Here is an 11252-nt window from a genome sequence, read left to right on the forward strand (position 1 = left end):
CTATTACTATAATAGACAGTGAATACCAGATAATAATAAATAAAATTATAATATTTTTTATAATTATAAAATATTTATCAATTATTATGATTAAATTGGAAAATCAAGTGATTTATTTGAAATGTTTACAATGAACTTTTAAGCTTTTCGGTAAAATATAAATTTCAAACCATACCTAATAGATTATGACTAATAGTTTCATTTAAAAAAAAACTCGGAAAATTGAATGCAGAAATTAAAAAAAAAAAAACACTCTTCTTATCTAAATTATGTTGAATATTATATGAATATAAGATTAAAATTTATACATATTTATGATGCATCTTAAAGTGTGAAATATAATAATTATTTAAAATTAAATCAACTTACAATTATCTATTACAGATATAGAATACCAGATAATAATTAACAAATGTATTATATATTTTATAATTATAAAATAATCACAAAATCTTATGATTAATGTGGACAATCAAGTGATTTATTTGAAATGTTTGCAATGAACTTTCATGTTTTTCGGTAGAATAAAAATTTCGAAACAAAATAATTAGAGTAGATAAATCATTCGACCTTAATTTGAAATAGAGTTCTAAGTTATAACATATTCATACTTATATGTTATATGTCTACTATCAGGTCATGCATAGAATTAAACATTATAAAAACGTAGTTTAAGGTTAATATTTAATAAATAATAGATAATAAAAAACAGGTTTTATTTTATTGGAAGCTAGGAAAAAATAATTCAGATATTTAAAAAAAAAAATCACACTTCTTATCTAAATTATTTTGAATATTATATATACATAAGTTTAAACTTTAAATATATTAAATAGGTATGCATATTATAAATCGTGTAAAATTATATTATTATTTTAAATTAAATCAACTTACGTTGTACTATAATAGACAAAGAATACCCGATAATAAAAATAAGTGTTTAATATAGTTTATAATTATAAAATATTCATAAAATGTTATTATTAAAGTGGAAAATCAAGTGATTTTTTGAAATGTTTGCAATGAATTTTTAAGTTTTTCGGTAGAATATGATTTTCGAAACATAATAATAAGGGTAGGAAAATTAATTGAAATTGATTTGAACTAGAGTTTTTGGTTATAACAAGATCATACTTATTGTCTGATATCAGGCCATGCATAGAATTAAACATTATAATCACGTAGGTAGTTTAAAGGTTAATATTTACTAAATTACATCAGACATATAAAAAATAACATTTCACTTTATAAAAATTATGTTGAACATAACATAAACTTAAGATTAACCATTAAATATATTTAAGATGCATATTATAAATGGTGTAAAATTAAATAATGATTTAAAATTAAATCAACTTACTTAGCGCTATAATCAACAAAAAAAATTCATAAATTGTTATGATTAAATCAAGTGATTTTTTGAAATATTTGCAATGAATTTTTAAGTTTTTCGTTTGAATATAAATTTTATAACATATTAATTAGGGTAGAAAAATCATTTGACCGTAATTTGATATAGAATTATTAGATATAACATATTAATACTAATATGTCTAACTCTCTAACTACTATCACGTCATGAATAGAATTAAATATTATAAACACAGTAGTTTAAGATTAATATTTAATTATCATAGATTGTAACTAACAGGTTTTTTTTTAGAAATTCGGAAAAAATAATTCAAATATTTAAAAAAAAAAATCACTTCTTATTTAAATCATGTTGGATATAATATAAACATATGATTAATCTATAATCATATTTACGATGCATATTATAAATCGTGTGAAATTATATTATTATTTTAAATTAAATTAACTTATATTGCAATGAATTTTTAAGTTTATCGGTAGAATATGATTTTCGAAACATAATAATAAGGGTAAGAAAATTAATTGAAATTGATTTGAACTAGAGTTTTCGGTTATAACATGTTCATACTTATATGTCTACTATCAGGCTATGCATAAAATTAATCATCATAAACACATAGTTTAAGGTTAATATTTAATTATAATAGATTATAAATTTATAACTAACAGCTTTTTTTATTAGATACTCGGAAAATTGAATGCAGAGATTTAAAAAATAACATCTCACTTCGTATTTAAATTATGTTAAGTATAATATAAACTTTAAACATATTTAAGATGCATATTATAAATTATAAATAGTGGAAAATTAAAATTAACATACCTAGTGCTAATATAGACAGAGAATACCCGATAATAATTAACAAACAAGTTTAAAATATATTTTATAATTATATAATATTCATAAAATGTTATGATTAAAGTGGAAAATCAAGTAATTTTTTGAAATGTTTGCAATGAATTTTTTAGTTTTTCGGTAGAATATGATTTTCGAAACATAATAATAAGGGTAGAAAAATTAATTGAAATTGATTTGAACTAGAGTTTTTGGTTATAACATGTTCATACCTATATGTCTACTATCAGGCCATGCATAGAATTAAACATTATAAAAGTGTAGTTAAGTGTTCAGTACGTGTTCAACCTTCGAACGTTTAGCTCGTGTGTATCGCCAGTGCGTCTTTATGAAGCTACTGATAAACACATAGTTTAAAGGTTAATATTTAATTATAATAGATTATAATTAACAGCTTTTTTTTTTAGAAACTCGGAAAATTGAATACAGAGATTTAAAAAATAACATATCATTTCTTATCTAAATTATGTTGAGTATAATATAAACATAACATTAAACTTTAAACATATTTAAGATGCATATTATAAATTATAAATAGTGGAAAATTAAAATTAACATACCGTGTCCTAATATAGACAGAGAAATACCCGATAATAATTAACAAACAAGTTTAAAATATATTTTATGATTATAAAATATTCATAAAACGTTATGATTAAAGTGGAAAATCAAGTGATTTTTTGAAATGTTTGCAATGAATTTTTTAGTTTTTCGGTAGAATATAATTTTCGAAACAAAATAATAAGGATAAAAATTCATTTGAACTTAATTTGAAATAGTGTTCTTAGTTATAACATATTCATACTTATATGTCTACTATCAGGCCATGCATAGAATTAAACATTATAAACACGTAGTTTAAAATTAATATTTAATTACAATAGATAATAACTAACAGCTTTTTTTTTAGTAACTCGGAAAATTGTATGCTGATATTTAAAAAATAAAATCACACTTCTTATCTAAATTATGTTGATTAATAAATAAGCATAAGATTAAACTTTAAATATAATTAAAATTTTAAAATAGATTACAATTAGTGTAAAATTAAATAATTATTTTAAATTAAATCAACTTACTTGATACTATAATCGACAGAGAATATCCGATAGTAATAATTAATAAGTGTACAATATATTTTATAATTATTAAATATTCATAAAATTTTGTGATTAAAGAGGAAAATCGAGTGATTTATTTGAAAAGTTCGCAATGAATTTTCATGGATAATTTTTATAATTTTATTAATTTTCATGAATAATCAGGCGAATATAAATTTCGAAACATAATGTATAGGGTAGAAAAATCATTTGTCCTTAAATTGAAATATAGTTCTTAGTTATAAGTTCATAATTTATAAAATATTCATACTCATATGTCTACTATCAGGCAATGAATAGAATAAGACATTATAAACACGTAGTTTAAGGTTAATATATATTATACATTAGATTATAAAACACATGTTTTATTTTTTTAGCAGCTCGGAAAAAATAACACAAATATTTAAAAAAATCACATATCTTCTAAATTATATTAAATATTATACAAACATAAGATTAAACTTTAAATATATTTAAAATTTTAAAATGCATATTATAATTGAAGGGTCCAGTGCAACAATTTGGTATGTCCACTTTTGGAAATTGTTCAGGAGAAGAAAAAAACATTTAAATTCTTTAATATTTGTCATACACTTTATTTTTATATAGAAAACATTTAGCATTCCTTTTTCTTTATTGATATTATGTATTCAAATTATAATTATATTCACAATAAATGTTATGACCTATAAATAAGATCAATTTATGGATTTACCAGGTTTCTTGCTCTGAAATTTGGTTTTTTTCATTTTTAGTAAGTTATACAATTTATTATATCGTTAATATGTGTGGTATTTTTTATATTTATTTTGAAAACATATAGCATTCATTATTATGAATTAAAATTACAATTATAATAACACAAAAAAAGTTATGACCTTATAAATAGGATAAATTTATGAACTTACCAGGTTCTTGCTCATAAAATTGAGTTTTATCATTTATCAGTATAACCAACATAATTAGTTTCGGAGCAAAAACCTTGTATGTCCGGACATACCAGGTTCTTGCTCTGAAATGAAATAACCTGGTAAGTCCATTTTGCTTATATCTCCGTAACTAATAATCAGACATACCGGTTTGTTACACCGAATTGTATAGATTTATTTCCTCATAAAGAAACCACGATAAAAATTTTTTTTGAAAAAGTGGACATACAAGGTTGTTGCACTGGACCCTTCAATTACTGTAAAATTAAATAATTATTTAAAATTAAATCAACTTACGTGATTCTATAATCGACAGAGAATATCCGATAGTGTGAATTACATTAATAAGTGTACAATATATTTTATAATTATAAAACATTCATCAATTGTTATGATTAAAGTGGAAAATCATTTGATTTTTTTGAATTGTTAGCATTGGATTTTAAAGTTTTTCAGTAGAATATAACTTTCGAAACATAATAATATGGGTAGAAAAATCATTTGAACTTAGAAAACCTTGGAAATAGAATTCTAAGTTACAACATATTCATACTTATATGTCTACTATCAGGCCATGTATAGAATTAAAAATTATAAACACATAGGTTAAGGTTAATATTTAATTATAATGATTATAACTAACAGTTTTATTTTTAAAAATCTTGGAAAATTGAATGAAGATATTTAAAAAAAAAATCAAACTTTTTATCTAAATTATGTTGAATTTTATATAAACACAAGATTAAAAATTAAATACATTAAAAATGCTTATTATATTTAGTGTAAAATTAAAGAATAATTTAAATTTAAAACAACTTACGATCTTCTATAATAGAAAAAAAATACCCGATAGTAATTAATTAGTGTATAATATATTTTATAATCATAAAATGTTCATCAAATTTTGTGATTAAAGTGGAAAATCAAGTGATTTGTTTCAAATGTTTGCAATGAATTTTCATGTTTTTCGGTCGAATATAAATTTCGAAACATAGTAATTTGGATAAAAAATCATTTGAACTTAATTTGAAATAGGGTTCTTAGTTATGACAAGTATGAATTACTTATAAATATCTACTATCAGGCCATGCATAGAATTAAACATTATAAATAAATAGTTTAAGATTAATATTTAATTATAATAGATTATAACTGACAGTTTTATTTTAAAAAACTAGGAATATTGAAGGCTGATATTTAAAAAAAAAATTCCACTTCTTATCTAAATTATGTTAAGTATTATATAAACATATGATTAACCGTTAAATATATTTAAGATGCATATTATAATTAGTGTAAAATTAAATTAACGTACGTGGTACTATTATAGACAGAGAATACCCGATAATAATTAATAAATGTTAAATATATTTTATAATTATTATAAAATATTCATAAAATGTAATGATTAAAGAGCAAAATTTAGTGATATATTTGAAATGTTTTCAATGAATTTTTATGTATTTCGGTAGAGTATAATTTTCGAAACGTAATAATAAGGGTAGAAAAATCATTTGACCTTAATTTGAAATAGAATTCTGAGTTATAACATATTCACACTTATATAGTTATATATCTATTATAGTCGAATATAAATTTTGAAAAGTAATAATTATGGTAGAAAAATTATTTGAAATAGAGTTCTTAGTCATATCATATTCATACTTATGTGTCTACTATCAAGACATGCATAGAATTAAACATTATAAACACGTTGTTTAAGTTTAATATTAAATTATAATAGATTATAACTAAATGTTTTATTTTTAGGAATCCTCGGAAACTTGAATGTAGATATTTAAAAAATAAAATCACACTTCTTATCTCAATTATGTTGAATATAATATAAACATAATATGATCAACCGTTAAATATATTTAAAATGTATATTATAAATCGTGTAAAATTAAATAATGATTTAAAATCGAATCAACTTACCTAGCCCTATAACCAACAAAGAAAATTCATAAATTGTTATGATTTAAGTGGAAAATCAATTTATTTATTTGATATGTTTGCAATGTTTTTTTTTAGTTATTCGGTAGAATATAATTTTCGTAACACAATAATGAGATTAGAAAAATCATTTGAACTTAATTTGAAATAGAGTTCTTAGTTATAACATATTCATACTTTTATGTCTACTATCAGGCAATGCATAGAATAAAACATTATAAAAGTGTAGTTAAGAGTTCAATACGTGTTCAACCTTCGAACGTTTACCACGTGTGTATCGCGAATGCGTCTTTGTGAAGCTTCCGATAGCATATCCAAACCGTCTTCATTCTTCAGGTAATATGCTTAGTATTTGACCAAAAACCCCCAATATGTCCACCAGTCCCCCAAAAAGGCACTCACCTAGGATAAAACCTGCAAAAATAGGTGCAGCAGCTCAAAAACCTCAAAAAATTACAACAACCAAACTTACATACAAGCCTACCAAAAATACCACATCGCCAATTAAACTCGATAAGCATACCTCAAAACCATAATCCAGCCCGGGTACATCATTAGCAAGCGATAACGCGATCGCTAATCACATTATCCCCGCCTCCCTATCTACATCGCATAATCACTCTATCGCTAATGAACCCATTAGCACTATCGATACATCCACACTGTATTCAATTATACACCGGCCCCAACGTCTTTAAATAATACATACAGCATGAATATACCACAACACAACAAAAGTGATATCACATTTGCAACAATCACCGCAAACGACAAAACACCGTCGAGAGACCAGGCAATAGTCTTCAACTCCATAGACGGCATTCCACAAAAAAAGTATGTTATAGCAGTTGGAAAAATAGTCTCTCCCAAAAATATCTCATTCGTATCTAGAATTTCTAACAACCGGCTCTGCATATTCCTATCTAGCAAACAAATCTTAGAGAACCTATTAGACACACACCCAACCATAACAATTAACAACCAGGATCTACAAATTCGAAGACTAAACAACCCAGCCAAAAGGATAGTAATATCCAACGTCTGTCCTTCTATCAACAACCAAAGCATCCTTGACCAATTAAAAATGCTTAACATTATTCCTGTCTCTCAAATAAGCCACCTCAAAGCTGGAATTTTCGCAGAAGGATACGATCATATTCTCAGTTTCCGCCGACAAATGTACATAAAATACGACGACATTCCAAAAATACCAAGCTCTATATTAATAAATGCAAACGACTCACAATTTCGCATATTTTTCACGGACGATAAAATAACATGCTTCAACTGCAAATCTATTGGACACGCCTCCTCGACGTGCAAAAAAATAAATGGTAAACATCATGGAAATCTCTACCCCACCTCACCAGACAAATGTAACTGAGATAAATTCTACGTCAGATAACCAAAAAATCGACCTTATCGAAAACTCCCAACCTTCTAACAAGTCCCCAATGCTCATTACCTTCGATAAAACCACCTCAAATTGGAACGTCACCACAGAATCATTACCTCACAAACGTCGGGCACCTAAAACATTAATCTCCTCAGCCCCCTCCAGCCCACTATTCACAGCTCCCCAAGAGTCACTGCTTCCAGAGGAAAAAAAACAACATAAAAAAATCAAAACGACAGAAAAAACCTCAGTTTCTGAAAACACCCTAACCAATCAAGACACACTCATCTCTCTACCGGATTCATTGCACAAGCCAGAAAATCGTAACCGATCAAATTCACGCAAACGTTTTTCCGAGGACTTGAACAGTCATTTGGACCCCATCAGCCATATTTTCGAGCAACATAATCAATCGAACTTAAATTTTTCACAATTTAAACACATAATAGAAATTATTGCCACACTTGAACAACCGCTAGACACAATCCAAGAATATGAAGTAGAAGGAGACCACATATTGGAATTACTCGAAAAAATCAGACCCTTCCTACTAAACACTAAAGCTAAAAACAATATAACTCGGATAACCAGTAAACTTTTCAAAGCACTTGAAGCGTCCACGGGAGCTTCAATAGCTGACTCTGAAACTTACTGATTCTTAGCTATACATGCACATTACACAACACCCAACACTTAAAAAAATCCATAACAAGAGAAGCTAACACGACTCAATATCATATTAAAAAAAAAAAAAAAAAAAAATGGTTAGTATTATAAAGTGGAACCTCAACGGCTTCTTCGAAAAACAAGAAGAGCTGAAACTCATCATACAAAATCACGTTTCCCAAATTCTATGCCTCTAAGAAACTAATTTCAAAGAAAACTGCACCGCCCACCACAAAAATTATGTAGGATTTAGCAAAAATAGAACCACATCAGATAGAGCCAGCGGAGGAGTCACAATATTTATAAAATCCAACATACCAAGCAAAGAAATAAAAATAAACAGCAACCTTGAAACAATAGCTATATCTGTCGAACACAACGAAACATTCACAATATGCACCATTTACCTCCCAAACCAACTGATTTTTCATTAACAGACCTGGAAAATATTATACGACAACATCCTAAACCCTTTATACTAGTAGGAGACTTCAATTCACACAATATAATTTGGGACTCATACAGCTCCAACCCAAGGGGAAAATTAATAGAAAAACTTATACAAAATGAAGACCTTGTACTGCTCAATGACACAACTTCAACGCATATAAACCTAGGATTCAAGCATAGATCTATCTCTAAGTACACCATCTATTGCACAGAGGCTCGAATGGGAGGTACTTTCAGAAATATACAGCAGAGACCACATTTCAATCAAAATCAAAATATTACCAAGAGAAGTGAACAATAAATGTTCAAACAAACAAAGGTGGAATTTAAAAATCCAAATTGGAACCTGTATACCGACATACTAGAAGAAGAAATCCAAAAAATAGTCGACCTTAACATCTTTAATATAGAAGAAACTATCCAAAACTTCACAAACCTTATAATCAATAGCGCAAAAAAGGCAATAGGCACAACCTATCAATCAAAAAAACCCAGAGTACCCTGGTGGAACTGCTATGGACTAGCGTCCCGCATTGTCTAGTTCACGGTCAACTAGGTACCAGCCGAACCAAGATAGGGTAGGATACGACCAACTTTGTAATTATAAGAGAGAAAGCATTTCGTGGAAATCATTAACGTTAGGGCAACACGAAATCATGTGGTTAGACGACTATGAAAGATCGTTGATAGGTGTGCACAGGATGTGGGGTTATGCATCATTACAAAAGTTACAAGAAACAATGTCATAAAGTAATATTATAATGTATATTTTTTCATAATAATAATGTTAATAATAATATAAATTATCGAAGTCTGTAGCCGCATGGGATACGCATTTAGCTCGTACGTGGGCGAGTGGCATTTCCGTCAATCTAGATAACTTTACCACATCCGTGAGAACAGCGACAAGAGCAAGTAGACTATGGGGAGTAGAGGGTAGCACTATATAAGGGACCCCGAAACGGCCTGTATTCAGACGCGACTTGACCAGACTAGCCAGAGCACCTTCACGCCAGTCTGTTGTTTAATTTAATTCAATGGACTTAGAAAATTTCTTATAAACAATATTTTGAACTTAGAAAATATTCGAATCAAACCGAATTTATTCTATCATTCAGAATACTTAACTTACATTCAGCGTTCATGTTATAAATAAATATATGTTTTACCACAATAAATAACCAATTAATCTAATTAAGAAGAATTCTACGTTGTGTAATTAACTCAAGAGTCACCTTCCAAACATCATCCTTGACTACTGATACCTGTAGGCGACGTGATCACTACAGAACGATAAAATAAAAGAAGCCGTATCCAACAAAAACAAAGCACCAATAAATTTCAAAAAAAACAAAAGCACTAGTTGCACTTGAAATACTTCAAAAACATAAAAACGAAAATATATTTTACACAGACGCCTCCAAATCAGAAGAAAGAGTGGGAATAGCAATCATTAGCGAAAACCTCACATCCACTTTCAAACTTCCTGAATGTTGTTCCATCTACACAGCGGAAGCCATAGCAATTCTGAAGACAGTGGAACTCATAATTGACCAAAGGAATGCACTACTTGTGGAACTAAACTCTCGGTTAACCATATAATTACCGAATGCCTCCAATACGCAGACAAACATAGATATTTTGAAATACCCAATACAATAGATGCAGCCCTCGGACCCGACGCAATCAACACCACACAAATCATCAAATTCCTAATCAAGATAAACTTGTATAATAAAATTTAAATTTAAAAATGTACTATAAACAATATTGTAACTAATGGAGTTCGCTGCCGATGTTAATAATATCAATAAAAAAAAAAAAAGTATTATTTAATTAAAATAGATTATAACTAACAGCTTTTTGTTTTTAAAAACTCGCGAAAAATTCAGATATTTAAAAAAAAAAAATGACACTTCTTATCTTAATTGTGTTGATTGTTATATAAACATAAGTTTAAATTTTAAATATATTAAAGATGCATATTACAAATCGAGTGAACTCATATTATAATTTTAAATTAAATCAACTTACGTTGTACTATAATACACAGAGAATACCCGATAAAAATTACAAATGTATAATATATTTTATAATCATAAAATATTCATAAATTGATATGATTAAAGTGGAAAACCAATTAATTTATTCGAAATGTTGGCAAAGAATTTTTTAGGTTTTCAGTTGAATACAATTTTCGAAAAATAAGAATAAGGATAGAAATATAATTTGAACTTTATTTGAAATAGAGTTCTTAGTTATAACATATTCAAACTTTTATGTCTGCTATCAGGTCATGCATAGAATTAATCATTATAAACACGTAGTTTAAGGTTAATATTTAATTATAATGCATTATAACTAATAACTTTTTTATTTAGAAATTCGGAAAATTGAATGCAGAGATTTAAAAAAAAAAATCACACTTCTTATCTTAATTATACTGAATATTATATAAACATAATTTTAAATTTTAAATATATTAAAGATGCATATTATAAAACGTGTAAAATTAAATAATG

The 11252-nt window shown here is 26.6% G+C and overlaps 1 long non-coding RNA gene across 1 annotated transcript; it reads right to left on the bottom strand.

The window, feature by feature from the left end:
* Window positions 1-3905: 3905 nt before the first annotated feature.
* On the bottom strand, window positions 3906-5493 carry LOC149056986 (uncharacterized). Its single transcript, XR_016190714.1, has 2 exons — window positions 5083-5493; window positions 3906-4565 (listed from the first exon to the last, which is right to left on the bottom strand). It is a non-coding gene; the product is annotated as an uncharacterized LOC149056986 (long non-coding RNA).
* Between the last annotated feature and the right edge of the window lie 5759 nt (window positions 5494-11252).

This window comes from Diuraphis noxia, unplaced genomic scaffold (genome assembly GCF_037042655.1).
Source record: "Diuraphis noxia isolate RWA-SAM2 unplaced genomic scaffold, SU_Dnox_SAM2 contig0003, whole genome shotgun sequence".
Taxonomy (NCBI): Eukaryota; Metazoa; Arthropoda; class Insecta; order Hemiptera; family Aphididae; genus Diuraphis; species Diuraphis noxia.